Here is a 24,361-nt window from a genome sequence, read left to right on the forward strand (position 1 = left end):
GTCCAGGTGAACACCCAGGTGTTTTAGGCCTCCACCACCTCAAACTCTCCCATTATGGTACTACTGTTCAGCCTAGTCCTCCTGGTCAACCTAAAATCCACAATCATCTTCATAGTCTTGCTTATATTTCAGAGGAGGTGGTTGCTCCAACACCATACATCATATTGCATAACTGTCCTCCAGTTCCTTGTACTCCTGTCTGCTGTACAGCATGGATACACCCATCACAACTGAATATTTCTGTAGATGAAGGGTTTCTGAGTTGTACTGGAAGTCTAATGAAAACAGGGTGAAGAGGACAGTTGAGTCCCCTGCTGTGCTCCTGATGTGCTGTTAACCACCTGCGTAGCAATTCAGTATAACCTCCATGTTTCTACTACTAAAGTGTTTCTACTTCTGCTATTCTCAGGTGCTTTCTTGCAATCTTTCATCATGTCCTCACTGCTGACAAGGTATGTGTGTGCTTATATGTTGTGAGCGAGGTGTGCGTGGGGTGCTTCATATAGAGGGCGGAATGTTCCTGGGTATGAAGCACCAGAGATCCATTAAATGTTTTGATGATCTAGAAGACACACAGTATACCGAACATTTATATTTCCCTGGAGGAAATATCAAAGTTCTTGTTAGCAATAATTTTTCTTTACCTTTAGATATGTACTTTTCCATAGGATCGGGATCAATGATAGGATGAAATATTTCCGTCATGTCTCAAATGAACACACGTCATCTTACAATGTCATCTGTATGCATCACAATTCCTCGAGGAAACGGGCAGGTGACATATCATTAGCACACCTTGTTAATAAAAGATAAACCCTGGTGTCATTGAACTCCGCACCTTTGAAGTGTCTCTTTGTGTAGATGAGGACTTGCACTATGCCTGGGATACTTAGTGTAGAAATTCCAAATAACCTGCACCTGGGGCTTCAAAGAAAAGGCCTCCACTGTCTGATTCAGTGTTACAACAAGTGACATCGGGGAAACAAAGAGCTGTTGTGACAGCAAGCAGCTTCGGTTTGCCACCTGATCAATGCTACTGCAGATAACCCTGTGAATAACACTGGGAAGACATTGCCCGTGACACTTGCTGAAGCACAGTACATGGTGTCCCCTTAACTCCCCTTCTTCTTTCCCCGATCAGAGCCGTATGGGAAAGGTTGACTGTAGACTTCAGGAGTTAACAGGATTAAACCGGTCTACTGTAATACCATCAGACAGCTGTCACAAGCTGCTGGCAGTGTTGAACTGAAACAACTTTTCCAAGCCTTTCCTAACTCGGTTGTTGCTGACTGTGCAAGCAACGATGATGTAGAAACTTTCAACTTTTTGCTCGGTTGTGGTAAAACCTTGGTGAGGTATTTTGGTTGTCATTACACCGTCCATGGAACTCATAATGGACAGACGAACACCACATTTCCGAAAGATATGCCCACCTCATTATTAATCCATTCCCAGTGAAGGTCGTGGCATATGATTCACATCATTCAGTGAACCCTATGGGTCCCTTGAGAAAGCCTTCACTGTCATTATGTTTCTTGGACATTTTACCCACACCATTTAAATAAGTGTTCCTTTAAACTTGTCACCTGTATGCAAGCAAAAATGGAATCGCAGGATCTCTTATGCCTTTGGTATTTTATTCCCCCTCATCAGCCCTGAATATGGAGAAGAGGTGATTTGTGAAGATTACTTATTATGCAAAATGCACTTTTTCATGGTTTTTCAAAATGAATATGGGTCTTCGGGGTGCCTACAAATTCCCAACGTATGAGAACATCTGTGATCAAAAACCCAGGTCAGATTTCTCTCCCATTATGATGTCATGAGAGTAGGTCAACTCTCCAGGCTATAAAACTGAGCGTTTCAGAAAGAGACTGAAAAGAGGAGATTCAAAAATGGCACTGTGCAAAATAAAACGTTTTTTTTTTTGGACACTACAGCATAAAACCGCTTCTGGCAAAAACCCAAATTACAATTTTGAACCTGAAATTTCCAATAATATGTGACCTTTTATAGACAACCAGGGATGTCTCAGAGATGTCCAAAAGGCCCCAACAAACCCCTTTCTTTATTTCCTGATTCAAGCAGTAAGAGGTGCATGACTGTTCAACAAAAAAAAAAGAAAAGAAGAAGAGGGAATATTGAATGAATGAAATGTTTAAAGGAAGTTGCATGGTATGAATGGCTGAAAAGCTCCCACATCCCTTTGAGAAAATACTATTTGAGTCTACAAACCCGCAGTACAGTTTAAAGTGTCTGGATGAATTAAGACTGATTATTTCGTGCTTGCAGCCACCCCAATGTCTGTGTGTGTGTGTGTGTGTGTGTGTGTGTGTGTGCGCTGACTGTGGTGTGAGAGCATCTGTGCTGCGTTCCTGTTTGTTTTTGTGCTTTGGCTGCGTGTTAAAGGTTCCTCTGCAGGGAGCTGGGAAAAGTTCCCATTAAGGAAAACGCGATGTCCGCTCAACCCCTGTGCGATCTGATTTTAATAAGCCCTGCATATGTCTACCATCAGCCCCCCCTCCCTTACCCCCTCAAGCCATCCACCTCCCCCACGTTTCTCCCTCCTGCTATTTGCTCATCTTTCAACATGCTTGGTCCATGTGTTCCCATCATGCCTTGCTCCTTCAATTCCCAATCTGGATGGATAATCGATTTACCTGGGCGTGATGTTTATGAGATTTCATCATGCTTAGATTGATGAGATGAGATGAGACAATGACCAGAATGCTAAATTCTATATGAACATCTGCACTGTCGTAATTGAGATGCAACATGCTGCGCATTCTATGGATTCATAAACAGGGTACGTGTATGCTAAGTTGCTGAGGCCCATGCACGGCATGTGTCCACGGTGTCAGGGAGCGATTGCTGTAATTATGCCCCATAAAAACATTATACTAATTAATCTTCGAAAGGGCTTGAACCTCGAAGGGCCATGTTGGCTCAGCAGGCGAAGTTGTGCCGGATGTACTTGAAATGTCCTTTCAACTATGGCTCACACTGTGTTGAAAGTCATTATCCTGATTCCTGACACTGGCAGCTGCATCTTATCTAATGAAGCTCCAGAGAGCAGAAATGCCTGAGAGCCTTACAATTTTTACGATATCATATTTGGAAATTTAAAATGTCCCAACTTGAAGACATGTTAACAGGCTTTAGGGTTCTGGCACCCGCTATGCCTTTTCATTTTTTATTATTATCTCTGTTTCTTGATGTCAAAGTTGTACATTTGACTTTTGGCTGTGGCTCACTTCCAAAAGAGACTCCAGTTATCAAGGGTATTAGAAGAGAAATAAGCTGCGTCCAGGGAAACACATTTTTCACTCAAACACAACTTCACAGTCAAAATCATATACTAAATGTCTGTATACATTTGTCCAAGAGTAAACAAATGTCCTTGGTTTGGATCAAATGGTGCAGTCATTGGAGCTCAGGCCAAAAAGAAGAAGAATCCACTGCAGTCACCAAATGCAGCTGTAAGCATTTACTTACTTAGAAATAAATGAAGATACAATTAAATAGAAAGCAACAGCACAGGTTGATGGTGCCCACAGTGGACATAAATTCAGCCTCTGAAACAAAAGACTTAAGATACAAATGAAAAATGCTAAGTACTTTTCATTCTCCTCCTATTAGATCTTAGACTTGGGAGTACTACTTAGCCTGAAAAGCAGTTGTATAATGTCCACTAAGGCACTGGAGGACACCGTCAAGTGGTTTGGTCTTGGCAAATTCAAATGAATCGGATGTTAACAGGGCACAAATGATCTAATGAAAGTTGCTCTTAGAATAAGTGTAGTGTGTAGTGTCTGTAGCAGTGCTAGTGGTTTGGCTAATCTGTCTGCCCTGACTTTATCTACGCCCACCAGCAGTTAAAAAATTCAATTTGCACGATACTTTGGTTTATGACAGGTATCATCAGAGCTAATAACATTCCCATTAGTCGACAGCCTAAGGCAGGGTGGTATACCTGGACAATATTAACTTCTCAGTATGTTAGCATGCTGATGTTAGGGTTTGGATGAGCCCTACATAACTGCTTGCTGTAAACTCTTGCCAGTATTCTATGTTTTTATAACCCTCTAATTGTCCTATGAAGACATAATAAAAATGTAAAATCAATAAATAAAACAGCATTGTAAAATTATTTACTTTAATTTTAAAAAGGGCAAAATAATTTCCTAACATACCTGATCCCTGTAGTTTATGGCAAATTATACTCAATTAGGAACAAATAGCGTGTTTGTTGGGTGCTAAAGTACTTTTTAGCTGTGGATTTGGTGGTGTTTCTGGCAGTAGATGTGTGTATTTGGTTTTGATTGAGTCAAAATACTCTACAGGATGTGTGTCAATGGTAAGGAAGGATGAAGGAACATGTTGCCAAGAACTGCTCTCTGACTTATTGGTGTGTTTTCAACACGCCTTGGTCAACAGTGGAGTGTTGTGGCACAGAGGAATGAGAAATATGTGGTTTTGGATAAACAAACATCAGTGAGTAGGTTACAATTGTTGATGTTTTTTCTTGACGAAAAGAAAAAGAGAATAGCACGAGATCTATCCTTTAACCCAGTCTGGGAACTCAAAGGGCCTTTGCTGCTTCCATTGCAACTTTCCTTTTCTTTTTTTTAAAAGAATATGTCTTGCAAGCCCCCCAGATCTTATAACACAGTAATTTCCAAATACTGCAGTACCCCTTTAAAGGTTTCAGCAATTATGAATTTGGCAACTCTGTGGGATAGGACTACTTTGTTGTCCATAAATGCAGAAGGAACAGGTAGATCGTACTTGAAAGGAAATGTGAAAATGTCAAATGAAGCTTTACACATGTTAATATCCTGGAAACTGCAGGGAGTACTGCTTGTTCGATTGGGTCTAAGGTCATATTCTCATTAATTGGGACGTCAATGGGATTTATTGGCAAGAACAATAAAACACCAGGGATACCTATCATGAAGTACGTGAAATGTCTCACCCTTTTGGAATATTTTTGACAAATGTGTATTAAAACATTTATAAATTCAGCACACAACACACTGGCTTGTTGAGGTGACTAGTTTCCTCCCCCTCGGGACATGAGTCAAAGTTGTTATTCTTTGTTTCTCACGATATTCAAATTGGATAATGACATTGGGAATTAAGGTTAGCCTGAGTTCATTGGGGATTTCTGTTTTTTTCTTTTTCTGCATGTGTGTGGTTCCGGTGTGTGCGCATGTGTGTGTGTGTGTGTGTGTGTGTGTGTGTGTGTGTGTATGTGGGACCTTTGGGAGACAAAGAGTGTGTGACTGTTCAGAGGGCATTTCCCTGGATAGCATTCTATTTGTGTGGTAGACATGGCATACAAATTAAAGAGCAAATGAGTCTCGCAGGACAATTAGTCTGTGAGAACCCTGAGTAATCCTCCGTTGGACGCTATTGTGGATGCTAACAATGAAATAATTCAGCGTTATTAATCATCCGGATTTGGGGCTTTCATTAGTTGCTTTGTGTGATGTTTTATTTTCCTCCAGTTACAGGTTCCTAGACCGACTCCGCCATGCAGACATCCTTATTCCTTTCCCTCACCACTTCAAATGTCTCGATCACTCTTCCCTTTCTCTCCGGCGCTCCCGTCATCTGTCTCTCACTAGCCCACTTCACTGGCCTGTTGGTGTCTCAGAGTGTTTTATGAGGTTAAAAAAGGTTCAGTGCAAGAGGCTGCTGTCTGCTCAGACATCGTTTGTCTTCTCCCCAGATTGGCACAAGCTCCATCTGTCATCGTTGGGCTTTTCAGCAGTCCCTAATGTCAAAAAACACCTGAATGTGTGAACGAGGAAAATAAAGAGAAGTCAGCTTATGTGTGTGTGTGTGTGTGTGTGTGTTAGCATAACAGCCAACTTTAGTTCTTTTTTTGCTGCTCCCAGGTCTGCCCTCAAAGAATCCCCCTTAACCTTGTTTTGCGTTATATGGCACTCATTATCGACACCTCCCCCAGCTATATGGGCCTTGGCGGACTCACATTCACCTTCAATATGTTTGGAACTTCTCTGCAACTTTTTTAGGGCTCTCAGGATGGCAGTGTGGGTTGGTAAGTACATGGCTCCCTGCAGAAACATTGAACTGTACTGGCTTTGGCAAACCCATCTCCATCCTCAGCTTTACAGCTGTGTTAATATGATATGTTTTCATTAAAATTGGGTAAAATGAGGAAAATGAAAAGGGTCATCTATAAACATGAACCCACAGATAATTATATACATTATGAGTATGCGTTCCCCTAAACACTATGGAGCATTTGAATGGTTTCCTTTGTGAACCCACTGCACTTTACTTTTTCAGAACAAAACAGCGGACAGACACAATTGGCATCTAGCTGGTGAACATAGTGGAACAGCTTTAAGCCAGAGGAAAACAGAGCTTAAAGATGGAATTGCCAGAAACACCATTCTGACCAAATACTAATGTTTCACTGTCTTTGGTGGATATATATAGTCAAATATATATAGTCAAATGTTTTGGTAATCAATTGCCAAAACATATATATATATATATATATATATATATATATATATATATCAAAATGTTTGACTTAATCAACTTGACAAGGTGATGATATGTAAATTGTTCATTTGTTTCACTTGTCCTATAGGCAAAAAAGGAGAGAGAGAGTGAGAGAGAGAGGGAAAAAAACAAAATCAAATTCATACAATAAAAAAAAAATGCAATGTGTCCAATACCATAAGCTATAACCAAATACCTTAAAACACCAGTTACATTTAAAAAAATATCTTTAGTGCTACTTTGCAAATATCAGTAACACACTCAAGTAAGATGGTGGACATAGTTAACATTATACAATTTCAACATCAGATTCTAAGCATTGTCACTTAGCATGGTTACCACCACTATGTTTACATTCCCTTTACTGTCTAGTTATTGTAACATCCATAAGCTGCTGTAATTAAGCCAGTTAAAGTACTGCACGTGCATAAAGTTGGTTGTTTTAGTTGGAAATGCATCAGTGTATTCTCTTGTCTCTGTGAAACTGATTGAACGTATAATGAGCAATAGAAATAGCCATCTCTGCCCGCACTGCTTTAACTTCAGTAATGCCGATGGTGTGGCATGGGGCCAAAGAGCACACATATAACACTGTACAGTGCAATCGCTAATTAGGCACATCCACTAATTTATTCAAACGGCTGGATCGCCCAGACGTTTACTCATGGATAAATAAGGCATGAGTCAGACAGATGCAGGCTGGGTGAAGAGGTGCGGTGAAGTTTGGGAGTGCACTACAAGACAAATAGTCTTGGAATCGTTAATTTTGGCAAGGACTGGCTGTTCAGAAATTGGAATGGGACTTTTTGGCAAGGATGGAGTATACCGATTCCCTCCGACGCAAATCTGCTCACAAGATGATTAGCGAAGAACAGAGGAACACGCAATATATTATGTAATCAAAGCAATGATAATTGACAGCGAAGAGATGGAAAAGGGCAAAAAAATACCCGGGTCACGACGAACTTCTCCTTACCGGACTATGGACCTTGCTGTGGTCTCCACCACTGGTCTGCAGCCCTGTTGCCATAAATGCCTCGCTCATACATGATAATATTCAGGAAAAACATAGAGGCCAGAAGTATTCAACATCAACATGGCGTTATGAAGACGACGTGCAGAGAAATAGTTCAACAGAAAAACTTATCAAACTCAATTTATTTGTTTTCATTTCCTGGAAAAGTACTGGAGAGCCAACTCTAATGCCTGCACAAACTTTGCTCCTGAACGCTTGGTCTGCGTTCAGTGGAGTGGTGAGCATCAGGATGCCATGCGGGAAAGCTTGAGAGTGATTTAACAGACCACAGAGCAAATAACACAAGGCGAGAATGGCAAGAGAGAACCACACTGCAGCAAGTGATGGAAATGTGAAATGAATTTAGTTAATATAAGGCAGGCAACCTGACGTCTCTTTAACATATAATAAAAACGCACCCTTTTTATTAATGGCACATTTCTGAAGACAAGCTTATAAGCATTCTTGAGGATATACTGTAGTTAGATGAGAAGACTGATAGCACACAGTTTAATGAAAGGCTAAAGTTAGCAGACAGTACTATTAGCTTAGGAAGACGGAACGCAGGGGGGAAACAGCTTGCCTGGCCCAATCCAAAACTAAATGTATGAATTTTTCTGTGAATTGGAATCATTTACACAAAACATTAATTATGGTAACACTTTACAATAAGGGTACATTAATTAACTCTTAGTTAAGGCTTAGTTAATGCTATTAACGGTGAGTTAATGTGTAGTTCATGCTTACTAGGCATCAATGAACTGTTAATGCTTAGTTATCAACGATAAGTTTACTCTCAGTTTAGCATTTTTATGCTTAGTTAACTCATGCTTAGTAAAGCATTAGCTAAACATAACAGTTAGTTAATGCTTAAGTAAGGCTTTTTAAGCATTAATTAATCAGTTATAAACAGTAAGTTCATTCTGAGTTAAAGCTTGTTAAGCATTAAGTGTTAGTTCTAAGTTTTTAACAGCAACAAACGATCAGTATTGTGATTAGTGTCCACCGTTTCAATACGATTTTTTTTATAGAATTTCCTATATATTTTACGGAAATATTATAAAAAGCAAACTCAGTATATTTAAAATGACCTTTAAGATGCAAAAGTTGAAACAGACCATGCTGATCATACAAATGTATTCTGCTTCACACACATCCTTATCCACTTAAAACCACATCCAAGGAATTAGACTGAGGGGAAATCACTCTGACTCTATGTAATGTAATGCACTATGTATCAAGGGAAGACTCATAATTGCTTTACTGCATGGGGGCCGGGTGATGGTGACGATAGCCAGGATTTCACAGTTGGAAGGCTCTGTATCTGTTAACCCAAGAAATGATTGAAAAATATAACAAGGAAGGCTACTTTATATTTGACAGCTCATTATTCGTTGTAAAAATTGGATTCTCTTTGAGTATAACAATATATATAGATCTCTGAAAATTCATTTCTGGCCATACTTTTCAAATGGAGACTTCTGGAAAAAAATGATGCTCAAGATGAATCAAAAGTATTGTAGAGACTGCAGTTGTGCCCCTAGATTTGAAAACCGACAAACAAACTTTGGGATGTGCATCACCAGTAAGTTGCCTGTGTTGTCAGCAAAGGCTGCATTGACTCAGCATGGCCCAAGGTCCCTGAGTCCCCGTTCCATCACCTGCAGGCCTCAAACTGTCCAGATTGGTGTATATATCCGTCCTACATCACGCATACAAGGTCAACTTAAGAGTTATGACTGTCACTGTACACATAGATTTACCAGAGGGCTTTCCATAAAAGCAGCAGCACCTCCTTAAGCCACAAATGACATTCCTAAAATCTACTTTGAAAAGTGCAAAGTGTATTATGTTTCTCTTTAACGCTCAATACTGACAGTATTGCATATTTCCAGGGGATGGATCCCCTAATACCATTATTGGTGTACTGCAAGGGCACAGCTATATTTGTATTCTGACCCTGAGTGTAAACACATCCCTAAACTGGGGGATTACAGCAGTCAACTATTGTAGATAGCAATATGATGTGAAGGGGCTTAATAAGCGAGGGGGGAAGAAGGACAGATTAAGATCATACAAAGTACTAAAAGTGGACAGAAAGACAAATAAGTAGGGTGACTATTGATTTATTTTTTATTCTAATAAGGGACTATATGGAAATGATTTGTGTGCAACTTTATGTATTTCTTCTGTTAAATGTAGAGAAGTTATTCTCTATTTGTTGTTAGAGCAGGGGAGGATCCTTTACATTTTTTCCTAATTCTGGTCCCTAATTTGGATATATATGTTCATTATTTTGGACGCCATTCATTCAGTCTCTGGCAGGCTCTTGTGTGATATGGTTTAAGATTCACTGTTTCAGCCAAGTGAAATAAGCACACTAGAGTGTGTTAATGACACTGGGTTGTTGATAAGGCAGATCTGCTGTGTTTCTCTTCACATTCTACCCAATAAATCTAATTCTTCATGTTGAATAAACATGGATCATTTGTACTCAGGGCCGCTGCTACGCTTTTGGGTGCCCTAAGCAGAAATTGTCAGTGATGCCCCCCACCCCCCAAAAAAAAACACACCCAGAAGCTCGCGTCCGCAGGGCGCGAGCAAAATTTTTTTGCCCTTGCAAGATCTCTGCGACTGCTTTTTGGCACATTTGCCAGCATTTACTAACAGAAAGAACAGCTTAACTTGTGAAAAAACTGCCTTTGCAAAGGAATTGAGTGATATGATCATAGACTGATTATGAGATAATGGGCCCCTGGGCTTACACTCTTAAAGGGCCCCCCACTTGTCCCTATCCAGTCAGGTACACTGAATTTTCTACACAGATACATACAATTAATGGCAAAAACATATTAAGGAAGTCAGTGTTTCCCACAGGATTTTGGGGTATTGTTGGAGGGACCCTGTACCTTGTTGGGGGGTGGGTAGAAGTAAAATGCATCAATCTGGTGCACTTTGTGAGGAAATTTTAGAGACTAGAGAGATATCAAATCCTGAGATGCAGAAGGAACATTATTTTTCAGATTTTTCTTAAACAGGTAGCACTCTTTACTCTGCAACTGTAAAAACAGTAGATTGGTCTGCAGACCCATGTTCTATGATGGAGGGGCCCATTTCAACAGATAAAGGGTGGATATGAACAATTTAGAATTCACACATATAAAGTTTATTTGTGTACGTGTGAGGGGGCCTTCAACCCCCTTAGACAGAGCTACTAATGCTGTTGTTTTTAACATGCTTTTGTATTTCTCCCCTACTAGTTGAGGGGCCCATGATGATTTCTATCTTGTTACATTTTAATGAGTATTTATATTTAGGCTATTCCTTTTTGGACCCTGTTATTGACATCAGTGACTGAGCTCTTTGACTATGCAACATGAAAAGTTACTATCAGTATCTCTGGCTAAGGGCCCCCCTGAGCCCTTGGGCCCCTGGGCCTGTGCCCGGTGTGCCTGTGCAGTAATCCACCCCTGGATAGGTTACACAATTAAGAAAAAACAACGATGGGCCTGTTCATAACTAATTTATATATTTTTTGTAATGTAATGATTATCATGAACTTTAAAAAAAAAACTATTTTGGGGGGCCCCCGGACCATCTCTTTTTCCTTTTTAATTAAAAAAAAAAAAAAAAAAATTATAATTTTTTCTTTTTTTTGGGGTGCCCCCCCCAGGAACTTGGTGCCCTACGCAGTCTGCGTACTCTGCGTATAGGGAGCGGCGGCCCTGTTTGTACTGCATTACACTGCACTACTTTTATGCCATTCCATTATCCTTGTTAAATCTCCATTTAAATTCTGCTGCCTTTTTTCTTTTTGCTGGAGCTTTTAAAAAGTGTAAAGAAAAAAAATAATCTCATTGAATGCATAATTCAAAAAGCCAGATGGTATTTTCCGTTGCAAATGCACCAGTAACCACCTGGGAGCACACAGCAAATTAAATAAAAGATCTAGGTCCGTAAAAGAAACGTCTGTTGTCTACAGCCTGTCTCGCTATTCGCTTTATTCAAAAGGCAATCTCTGCTAAATGTCCGGCTTGTGCATTTTAGGTTTATATTTGAGCAGCTCCATTGACTATTGCAACATCTTTGATGGGATTATGATATTAAATGATAAGTAACGTGCCATGCCACTTCAAAGAAAGTATAGGAAAGTTGGCATTAAATCACTCTTTCACTTCTAAAAACACTAGGCCTATATGGTTTACACTTTATTTTTGTCAAGGTTTAAACCATGCTCCGGCCAATGAAGTAATACATGAGTGATATTGTAGATAATGGTGTGCTTCCAACTGTGTGGCAACAATTCTTGAGGGGCCCCTTCCTGTTCCTACATTGCATTGTCCCATGTTCAAAGCCAGCTCCACACAGAAATGCTTCTCCTAAGTTTGGTGTTAAAGACCTGGGCTGGCCTGCATGGAGCCCTGACCTCAACCACCTTTTGTTATGGTTAAAGCGGCAACGAGTAACTTTTAAATATCTTTTAAACAGCCTCATGTTTCCTCTCATAATCATAAATTACCTTTAACAGCAAACGAGACCATCAGTGCAAAGAAAGACGTTTTTATATAGTTTTTATTACTGCATTTGATCTGGTCGTACACCCAGTCCGATTTTCGGTTCACGCGTGCATGCTCTATGGTCACATATCCGTATTGGTCACAGATTTCAGTGTGGCGCAGGAACGTGAATTGAGAAGCCTATCCCTCCTGGTGAGGGAAGGGGAGAGGGAGCCTTGTTTGAGACAGTTGTTTGTCGTCATAATGACTGATAACGGGGCTGAACCATAAAAGAAAAAAAAGAAAATGCAATGAAGAAAAGCTAAAAGGGAGAGTGATAGTCGGGCGGGAGGGCGTTGCCAAGCAACGTATACACAATTTCACGCAGCGAACCTAGACTGCAGTGTTTACTCCTAAATGAAAAGTTTACTTTGCCTCACCAGCATCATCAGATGACCATTATTCATCTGAAATAGTCATTATTTACAACATAAACACATTACCTCATCGTGATCCATACTAACTAACTGCCATCTCTCGTTCATTCGCTTTGTGTGAGGACACGGGGACTCGTTCAGCTCCGTGAGAGGTGACAATGCATCAACTCATTGCAATCAGGTGTGTTTAGCACTTACTGGCATTAGTTGATGCTGTCACCCATAGACTCACGGAGCCGAAAAGAGTCCGGTGCCCTCACACTTTCAACACACGGACACGCACCATATTGCTTCCTGATTATTTGAATCTTGCACGCCTGCACGAGCTACAAAACAGCTTCACGACAGCTGGCGTCGTATTAATACTACCGCTTTTGTTCAAAGGTGTCGCCAACGTGCCGACTTACTCGTAGTAGCTTTAAGTTTCTCTAGCGTCAGATGTGCCAGTTGAACTCTCTACCCATTTATGAATGTTTTGGGGGTTTGTTTGCTTTCCACTGTAACAAGATTTGTTTTCACGCTAAAAATGAAGCAAAGGCAACAAAGTGCATCAGCCTGAGCATGTGACAGTAAGGCTTCCCTAGGTGCTTTACCCCAAAAATTGCAGTGGCTTGATATGAGTGTATCAACTTTAAGTACACTACAATAGGCTCCATTAACAAGTATTCTCAAGGGCTGGCGGCCATTTATCCGGCATACTTTGAACATGAATTTGCATCCAGCAGCAGTAGGTCTCCCTGAACCGCTACTGATCGGCTTATATACTTTGGCTTTGGTCATTCTATTTTTCATACTATTGTGCTTGTTTTTTCAGCAATAGCCCTATAATGTTTAAATTATTCAAATCACCTGTTTGTCATTGTATCTCATTGATAATGTTTTTAAAATCAAATATGTATTACATTTTCTTTCAAAGACTGTTTACAGGTTGCAAAACTGAATTCACGATGAAGGTTTTGAAACTTTTCCAGACGTTATAGCCATAGAAGGTGACATGAAACATATGAAATGACAGTTTGAGAGTGTATTTAATATGTATGACTAGGACATTTTACAGTGTCATTTGCTCGGGTGTCTGTCAACATTCTTTTGGCCATGCAGTGAAAGTGGTTGAGAGAGACACAAAGCCTTCCATATAATTTATGCTCACAGGCTGTTCTGCACAGCACACACACAGACACCCAGACACCCTATTGATCGTATCAGCTTTTTGACCGTTTGATGACTGTGATTTATTGCACCAGACCGGTTCATGAACAAGTATGGATCCCTCGGCAAACAGCCACACACAACCATAACCAAATGCATCTTGGTTTACTGTAATAAAATATCTCTTCGTTCCCTCGGATACCAGTTCAATCTTCCACGAGTGATTAGTGATTACTCAAACGTGCGAGTGGCGCTTCTTGATATATATCGTCTTTGTTTCAACACGGAGACACACAGGAGCCGAATGAGAGAGATAGAGAAATGGATTGATAGAAAACAGAGAGAGAAACAGTAAAAAGTTATTCAAAGCAGGCACAGCAATGGGTGAAAAGATTACACTGGAGTCTTTAGAAAGGACACGGGGGACGGTTTAAATAATGCATTCTCCTTATTTAGAGGTCTTAAGGTCAAACGTGCATCCGTCTGTCTGTGCTGAGGGATGGCGGTGTCAATAATGCAAGCATTTTGACATGATCTCAGTGAAAACTCCATGTGATATCTCACGGACAAGCTGCCATTTTCTGAAAGAATTGTTCCAAACTGGACACTTCTGTATTAACTTTTACTTTCAAGGATAAGGACACATTTATGTATGACCTTTTTTTTAAACTGACAGGGCAGCAAAAGCACAGGTGTAACTAATAATATGAATAGCAGTCGTGTTTATTTGTTTTAAATGCACCAAATCCAAGGCCTTGTAATAGAACCACAGTTAATGTTATAAGTTTTTCTGCCATGAAATAGGCCTATTGTAATGGATAATAATGATGGTGTCTTGCCTACCATGTAAAAAAGGAACAGGTAGATACTATTCTTAAGACTGATAGATTTATAAGATATGAAGGCACTTTAAAACCCATTACTCCAAAATGGCACAATAATTGCACTTCTTCTCTGAGTCACATCTCTTTGAAATCAGAACGTCTAAAAGAAGAGCTGTTAAAAAGGAAACGCCGCATACTTTTAATGGTGCCAATTTGCCAAAAGGTAAGACAAAAAAAAAACATAGGCTTTAAGACAATGCTCAGATTGAAGCCTATAGTTGATTCAAAGGAAAAAGAAGAGTAACTGTCAAGAGGCAGTGCTTTTAACTGCCCAATCAATTGGATTCAGTTGCTTTCAGTATATTGCCCATTTCACAAGGTCATGCACCTATAACAGCATGCTAGCTGGAACGATGGGAACTGATTGCCCTGTCCTTCCATTTCATGCTGCTATGAAGTGCAACGGTAATTCAGATTGACAATCCCTTCAAGGTTCACAAATGACAGTTTTGACGTGAGAGAAAAACAAAGAAAAGCAGAATTTCTGCCACTGCTCTTTCCATTGGATCACTCTGTTCTGGTTTTCCACTGAGTTGCATCATCCTATTCTTCTTCTTCATCTTCATAGATACTCATTTCCAGTACCAGCAGTGTGTAGTACAGGAGCACAAAGAGACACAGCAGGGGAGTGGGGAGCTGACAACAAAAGCCAGCTGTGGGATTTTCGAGGTGTCCGATGCGGCAATACAGTAGAGAATTAACGCCAATGAGCAACGCGGCTGATTTGTAATGCCCTCGCTTGTGTAAGACTTGGGTGCCACATTGTGTGCACATGCCAGACACTTTTGTACAGGGTCAGAGGAGAACTATTTACAAGCCTGTGTGCGGCGCGAGAACCTGCGGACTATAAACACACACAGCTGTCCTGGGTCAGTCACACCGCTCCACATGCAAGCGCACACACACATACACACACACACACACACACACACACACACCCTCTTACACAATCCCGATCCATATTGTCCTCAGCGTCATCACTCAAAAGTCACTCCAGCTCATCCACACTAGCTTTTTCTGTTCCTCACTGACACACAAATTCCATCTTTTTTTTGCCTTCTCCATTCTCTTGATACCCTTCTTCCTCACGGCACGGGAACACCAAGACAAATCAAACAGAAACACTTGCCAGCCTTCATTCCTCTGTTGCAATGTATACCACACTCTCAACCTCTCTTTCTTTCCTCTTCTAGCTCAACTCAACTATCTTTCATCCTTCATTTTGCCTCAGTCCCAAGCCCAGATGCCCCAATTAACTTTAGACCTTTTTATAGTCCATATTAAACCCCGATTTTCCTGAATAAATTAATTGACTAACTAATACAAAACCCTGGAGCCAAGCAGTATACTAGTATAAGGGCACTTGTTGGTTTCTGGATTGGGAAAATAACTTAATTCCAGTGTACAGCATTTGCACTTTCATTTTGAATTCCCACAAACTGAATCTGGCCATGCAGCGTACTCAAACGTTCTCGACGTTGGTTCTGCTGCGTCTGAACTTCAGATTGCAAATTGAAAATGACAATTCATTCCCTGCCTAGGCACTGCATAAATAAAAGAAGTGTAGGGATGCGGGGAAATTGCTGTCTCTTGAGTTTTCGTAGCTCTGACAACTTGCCTATCAATTAAATGTGAAAAGGTGCAGCTCCTCTCCAAAACCGTCGAAAAAAGATGCAAGCTGAAGGGGGCTCAGAGCACAAAAGGAAAACTTAAAAAAATTAAAAAGCTGTGACTTGCTGTCACCCACTGGAGTTTTCTTATCATCACTTCCAGCCTGCTTACTTTGCTAAACTCTGCACAAAACTGAAATGATGGTCCCAATTCACGTGAGTGGTCTGAATGACTCCTGGGAAACCAAAAACAGTCAAGTGCTGAAATGTATGTCCGCCAATCTAATGAGGATAAAGAAGTGCGGTGGGGTGAGTTCATGTAATACATTTATGTGCATTCAATCATGAGATAAGCCCCATGTTTCAATATCCTAACACTTTTCTAACACGGACCCTGCTAAAATAAAAGGGGGCACTCGATCAATCCCTGTCTCTCTATATAATCTTGTAGAACATCAGTTTAGGATAAGTCAAGGGTGCCTATTGATCACAGTGGGGACTCTTCTGGTCAATACAGCCTATGGTTATTACAGGTAAAGCTTCCTTTACCCCAGTAATGAGAAGTGAACAACAGTTCCCGATTCCAATTCCCAAAATGAGCCGCGTCAATGTAGTCAGCTTTCAGATATATTTGGCCGGGTGAAGATCGATAGTCCTTTTGCCATCGTGATTGAAAGAGAATGAGTTAGTGTCTGTCTTTGGATGACCTTCGCAGAGGTGACATCTGCTTAACTCTACCAGTAAACCTGTAGTCCAAATGCTTCATTCGGCCGCATAAATGAAAGCTTTACTGGGGGGAAAAAAGATGATAACCAAGTTAATGAGTCCTCCATCAATTTTTCTATAACATCTGGCAAAAAAGGCTGTGACGGATGAGGATGGCTTTAAAGTGTGTGCTGCTCTGGACATGGGATTAAAGCAATTATAATTAAAGATGAAGCCAGTCTCGTCTGTGAGGCGATGATTATTTATTTCATAACCCGCTCTGATAGAGGTCAAGGCTTTTCTTGTTGGATCTTTGTGAAGGTTACGGGGCAAGATTCCCGCATGCAGACACTGCAACATATAGAACGCTGTGTGCATTTGATAGCCTTGATGAGTTGTGCCAAAAAAACAAAACTTTGGCATTAGACTTTATTATGATTTCAGACTGCAGGCATGCCAGCAGCTCTGTGGTTTAGAATTGCTTTTGGCTAAATGCTAATGTAATCATGCTAACATGCCCACGATGACAATGTTACCGTACTGATGTCAAGCAGGTATAATAACAACCGTGTTCCTCATCTAGGTTAAGCGTGTTTAGCATGCTAACATTTGCAAGAAACAGCTGAAGCTATTTGGAATGTGATTAGTTTTGTATCAATGTTTGGATCTCTCAAAGCTCACCTATTGTGCAAAATGCACTTTTTCATCTTTTAGGCTTGAAGAGACACGCTCTAAAAATGAGCATTTCAGACAGAGGCTGAAAAGAGGCAATTTAGCAACGGCACTGTGTGAAACCCATGAGGACTAAAAACTCAATAGCCATTTTACTTTTGTCCACAAAGGACAAAAAATGAATTTAGCTAGTGAATGGATTTGCTAAGGTCCCTGCAGACATATTCACATGTTAAGAGATGGTAAAGATTTGAGAATACTGTGAAAGAGAAACAGAATTAAGATGAAAGATTTAATTTGCCAGATAGCATTGTTACACAAAGCTCATAGTTCATTTAGATTTTTTCTTTTAAGAGTAATGGTATTTTATGGAAATGTCCCGAGCTGCTCCCAAGGGTTGGTATAATGCCGATGCCAGGGTATTGGAATAGACCGGCTAAAATGAGGCAGATCATAATCTGATCCTTTTTGCATTGAACTCCTGCTCACTGAACTCATTGAACTTGTGCCTGTCTACCTTGGCTGCTACTGTTGCAGCGCTGCTCTCCTTTACGACAGCAGGGCTCTACAGTGCAGCATCTCGCTACATATCCAAGTGAAAGTTTGTGGGGCTGTGTGAACGAGAAGAATTATTATGTGGCTGAACCGGTGCGAGTTCAAACTGTTTGGCATTATACCAACAACCTGCAATCAATCTGCGTTCAAATAGCAAAATTATGTTTCATATTATACAGATACAGATTCTCTGAACTCAGCAAATCTTTTGGGTATCTTATATTTGTCTTATGAGCAAAGAGAAGAGTACATAATATTCATCAAGCAGCTTTTTATTTTTAGCCAGAGATGACCATTGCTTTCACTGGTTCAAATGACAAACATTGCGGAAGGCTGTTACTCAATAATTTTCCGTGAGTAACTTGATAACAAGCCAAAACCTTTCTGCTGCCCGGGTACAGTGCTCTCTTCAGCTGATACAAATTGATTTAGTAGCAACAGCTGTTATTTCAATTTGAAACATATATCAATATTTAATAAACATTTAGGTAATCTTAAAACCCATTGCCGGCAGATACCCAATATTAGAAGACTTAGATTTGGACTGGGAAAGGACATTACTTCTATTTTGCAAATAGTTCTTAATAAGAAAAGTATGATGATAATATTGTTTATTATATCTGGTATCTGTCTTGATTCATCAGGAAGAAAACTGATCAATAGAGTGACCAGAGAAAAGGCATTGAGCTGGTATAAAGTTTGGTGGACTGGAGAAGAGTTGTGTGGTTTGTTTGAATTCTGATGTGCACAATTTGGTGCCAAACCATAGAGTAAATATTGAGATAATGTATTGACTAAATGATAATACCTAGGGGGCAAAACCCCTTTTTTTTTGAAAAACAGACATGGAGCGTTGTAAAAGGTTGTTCACCAGAAATGATATCCAGGACCTTCCAGGATCCCAACCTGGGTGGACAACCTGGTCAACTAGCTGCTGGAAAGCTACAGCGGGCCAATATAGAGCAAATCAGAACCACTGTCTAAGCGAATGGGGGTGGGCTAATAGGGAAATTTTTAAACTTATAGATATCATTATGAAACTTTGCAAGTTGATTACTGACATTAAAACAACAACTTTTTGTATTACAGTATTTTCCAAAAAGTTTGAATAAATATGAAAAATCATCAATATCTTACTAATGATGCGTAAATTTGCATATCTACAAAACCCTAAAATCTAGATGTTGGACAAAAGCAGAGTCAATTTGTTTTTCAATTTTGAAAACAGTGTCCAACTGCCTGAAGCTTTTCCTAATCACTGTTCAAATTTGATCAATAACCCATAGAAAATGAATTTTTTACAAAGTTTTTTCCAAGGGAATGTCTAGCCGTTTCCTAAAATACCAGCTTGAGACTCCAAAAGGACACTTTTGGTCCGTGGCACATGAAATGTAACTGTGTAGCATTTTTATTTTCTATGGGTTATTGATCAAATTTGAACTGTGATTAGGAAATGCTTCAGGCAGTTGGACACTTGTTTTGTTTTCAAAATTTAAAAACAAATTGACTTTGTTTTCTTCCAACATCTAGATTTTGGGGCTTTGCAGATATGCAACTTTACGCATCATTAGTAAGATATTGATGATTTTTCATATTTATTTAAACATTTTGGAAAATACTGTAATACAAAAAGTTTTTGTTTTAATGTCAGTAATCAACTGGCATAGTTTCATAATGATATCTATAAGTTCAAAAAATTCCCCATTAGCCCATCCCCATTCACCCCCATTCACTTAAACAGTGGTTCTGATTTGCTATGTCGGCACGCTGTAGCTTTCCAGCAGCTTGTTGACAAGGTTGTCCACCCAGGTTGTGATCGTGGAAGGTCCTAGATGTCATTTTTGGTGAACAACCTTTTACAACGCTCCATGTCCATACAATCACTTTGCCCCCTGGGTATAACCTAGATGACCTGAAAAGTCAGTCATTTACCAAAATGTCTCGGCTTCAACCACATGAAACCATCACAAATAACCTACAGGCACCACGTCATTTTTACTAAGTGCACAATCAATGGTGAAAGACAGCACCTTTAAAATGTTATGAATTATATATGGTTATGGCACAAGTGTTTTTTATTGATGCACTTTGTGGCAGAAGTGTCTTGTATGCATTACCCACCTTCAGCAGACACAGAGAGATATATCACTTGAAACCCTTTTCTTAAATTAAAAAATTCCCACTTCCTTCGCTGACTAATTTCCATGTCTTATCTGGGAGAGGAAGAGGGCAAGCACTGGGACGTGTCACCACCACAATGAAAATGTGAAATATATTGCTGTGTTTTGTGAACGTGTAACATGCGGATGTGGATATTCATAATCATATTGGCACACATTTTGTGAATAGTATCATGTATAATAGAACAGGCTTGGGTTTTTATAGAGATACCATTCTTTTGAATTCAAACATGTCCTCCAATCCTCGTATTTTAGTGACATTCCTCGGACGCTTACAACACACATCAGGCCAATCTCAGACTTGTGTGTGAGCGGAATTAAGTTGTCCTTTATATGTAGTTCATGGAATAATTGCGCTTGTTGAAGGGGAGATTCCATAGGCCATTGCTGATTATTAAAACGCCAGCGCTGGAGAACTAATTAATACAGTGTTTTCCTTGGGGACTGCTTAAAAAATGCCTTCCATTCCTTCCATTTCCTGCACCCACTGGCTGCTTCCTGGTTGGAGCTACGTTTGCAGTAAACACGCGATGCTTATCAGCGCAAATGAGCAGTCGGGGCACTTCCTCATGGCCTGCCAGGCAGCTGGCCCGTCAACGTTTGGATTCATGAGTTAGCCTGAAACTTTTTTTTTTGAGGAAACACTTATAGGCCACTTAAGAATTTACCCCCCCCCCCCTCTCCCTCCCCCCACCAGAAAAAATACATATAAGCCTCCACTGACGCATTGTCAAGGGGCTCTTTCACAATATTCCACTTGGGCAGTGAAAGACGTGTGCAGACACCAGTAAAAAAAAAAAAAAAAGTATACGACTGCATATTCATAATCCGTTCGATTTTTTCCAGTATTTCATGTGTTCCAAAACTGATTTTTCCAAAAGGTGCTGTGGTAAAAACTTTGGGTCTCTCTGAGCCGGCCCTTTGTTTGCACCATTTTCCAGTTGTCACCAAAAGTCAGCAGAGCCAAATATGAAGTAGGGAGTGGAAGCTGCTGCTATGCAGTAATTATGTACTATAGTGAATAAAATGTCAGCGTGGCAAGAGGTAGATTCTGCCCGGCCCGGGTTTCATAAATTTTTATTAGCCAGCTACACTTTTATTTGTCATACGGAGGTAATACGTATTTTTTTTTCTTCGCAGGGAAAGAGCAAATTATATTATAGTTGGATGTTCAAATCATGCAGTCTTGACTCTGCTGCTGTCTCGTCAGGTCACGTAGCAGTGGTGTTTGTGATTCCACAGCAGGACGAGATCAAATCAAGCCCCACACTCGGCCTGATGTTATGGCTGCTTTGTTTTGCCTCTCATGTCTCTCACTATAAAAACGCAAATTGAGACGATTTGCCTGCTGCTGGGTTGTCAAGGTTTTGTGACAGCAGTAAAATCCTGCTGTGTATCTCCAAGGCACATAAACAGTTTATATGTCATTATAATTAAAAGCTTGTACCGTCTATTGTATTTTGTAAATTCCTAAGCAATTTTGTGTTTTCCCCTGTGCTAGATTGAATCAAAGCACATTAGGGTGGACTGTAATTGCTAAGAGGGGAGATTAGATGGAGCGATCACCTTCAGAGCTGCCTATTAGCTGCACATCACACATCTGTGCGGCCTTTGCACTCATGCTGCTGAGATAGTTTATATGTGATTGTCTTTTTAGAAACTTAAAGATAGGAAAGGTTCATTCAAAAATGAAATCAATTACATATTGCACCCACTTGAGTAAAAAACAATTATACTACCTAAATCCTTTATTCAACAGCAAAGGGAATAATATTGACTGACTCGTGAGACAGCAGGGTGACAGGTGTGTTACAACTGCAAATCCTAAATGTATGCAAAAATGCTGAGAATTCTCTCTCAATACAATAAGTCAAAACAATGTGGCGAAAAAAAAAAAACAGAAAACTGTTGGGGTGTTTTTTTTTCTGTCTGGGAACCACAGTGCTTCACTTTGCAAGGTTGGATCAACCTCATCACCCAGACGCCAGTAATCACAAGTATTTCCTTATTGCGAAATCTGATTGCAAAGCACATTTTGATTAGGTCAGATAGTCTGTAGTGTGCTGAGGTCTATCCAACCTTGCACAGCGAAGCTTTCTTCTAGTAAGTCTGTGACTTTAGTCATGTGAATTAAGACTTTAGATCATATTCCCCCCCCCGCCCCTACAAAAACCCTCATACAACGTTTTACACATGTAACGTCTGCTGTTTTTGATAACTGTAAATTATTCACTGCATTTCAAATCATAATCCTCTTCAATACTTGTAGCCCCCCCCCCCCCCCCCCAAAAGCCATACTAAAATTACATGCTACTAAGTAATGCATCACTGAAAATAAATGGTGTCTTTAAAACCCTCTCATAAACATTACTGTAAGTGTCTTGGACCACCGGTGATTGTGCAGGAGATATACTGTGCAGGGGTTAGGGGTAGTGTTCAAAGCTGTGTGCAGTGACGGATATGGAGCCATATTCTCTGTCCTTGTGAATTACGGTATGGTGTCAGTCAGCACATTGTAGTCCAAGACAGAGAGTCGTAGTAATATACGACTTACTGCTACGCTCTCTCTCTCTCTCTCTGCAGGCAGCCTGTGTACACACTATCCAGTAATCTAGGGTAAAACACCACCAATATATTAGCTGAGTGTAAAGTTTTGAATGGGATTATAAATATTGAATGTGTACCTTCTTTACACTTGTTGGATGACTTAAAATGAAGAAATAATTTGAAACATACAATGTCTAAAATCATTGGAGAGATAGGGGGTGGGGGATTTAGGGTCAGTTGCATAACATCCAGCTGTGTCCGTGTGGACTTACTTATGATCCACATTTTTTTGTAATTATTTATTTTAGCACACCATCGTCATCTGCAGGAGAGCAAAAAATAAATCTGTGTGTTGTGTGTCAGCTGGCCGGCTTCTTGACTGCATGGCAGATATATGGCTGTGCTACCAAACTCTCTAAGTGTCATGTTAGTGGCAAGTCTGTGCCTCTGTGTGTGTTTGTGCATGAGAGAGAGAGTGTGTGTGTGTGTGTGTGTGTGTGTGTGTGTGTGTGTGTGTGTGTGTGTGTGTGTGTGTGTGTGTGTGTGTGTGTGTGTGTGTGTGTGTGTGTTGCCCTGCTCTTCACCCTCCATTCCTTTCGGACTCATGATATAGTCCTGCAACTTCCTTTGCTAGGAACATTTGCATTTCAGGTATGAGGCAAACACATGGCAGACATATAAATACACACAAATGAGTGCAAGAAGTGGGGAGCAAAGCTGTGCAATAATCAAACTTCCAACAGATTTCAAACTAGAGCCATCATTCATAAGCAAAAGCAATGTTTAAAAAAGGCACGCCTGGCATCATTGCTCACAAATTAATATAGAAAGTCTAATAGGAAGGGAAACCTTGAGGCAAAATGAAAAATAACTATAAAGCCTAATATTTCCAAGCATAGACTTACTTTACAGCCTTCCTGGGGCAATATGAGACATTCCATTGGTAGTGCTCAGCTTAATTGAGCGGTGAAATCGAGCTGGAAAATCCAATTGCCCAATTTTTGTACATTTTAACCCTGTGTATGTTGAATGAATAATGTATTTTATATTTTGATTAACTAGAAACATCCTGAATAAAGTAAGTAAGTAAGGACTAAATGATTGTACCAAGCTAAGCACAAACCTAGCAACTGAATCAGATACACGTTGTTAACGTTCTCCAAGAATTCTATATAGTTCTAGTGTACAGCATGCTAAAGTTATTTCAATCAAATTACTACACTCAAAGTCACACAATTATTGTAAAAAAAAAGTTAGAAATCAATTTTTAAACTATTAAACTACTAAAGACTACATTAAGAAGAGATGTGGTTAAGACATGGAAAGCTAGTACTTGGACCTTTTAAACACAGGTTATACTGTGTAAATATGTTCAAATCACAGAAGAGCACAGTGCCTTTATGAAATTACGAGGGATCAAGACAGAATATGTTCATATACTTTGATTAATGAACTGGCTTTACAGTAAGTTCAATGTAAATGTATTGTTTTTCATCACAGGGAGGAATAGTTTCTCCTTTACATACACATACTGTATAATGGGAACTTAAATGAAACATAAACTTGATTAG

At 39.9% G+C, this 24,361-nt stretch overlaps 1 protein-coding gene across 1 annotated transcript in view; it reads right to left on the reverse strand.

Annotated features, from left to right (window-relative positions):
- uts2r (urotensin 2 receptor) overlaps positions 1 to 24,361 on the reverse strand; it is a 51,120-nt gene that overhangs the window by 20,900 nt on the left and 5,859 nt on the right. The gene's annotated exons all lie outside the window — the stretch shown is intronic.

The sequence above is a fragment of the Ammodytes marinus genome (genome assembly GCF_949987685.1).
Source record: "Ammodytes marinus genome assembly, chromosome: 20".
Taxonomy (NCBI): domain Eukaryota; kingdom Metazoa; phylum Chordata; class Actinopteri; order Uranoscopiformes; family Ammodytidae; genus Ammodytes; species Ammodytes marinus.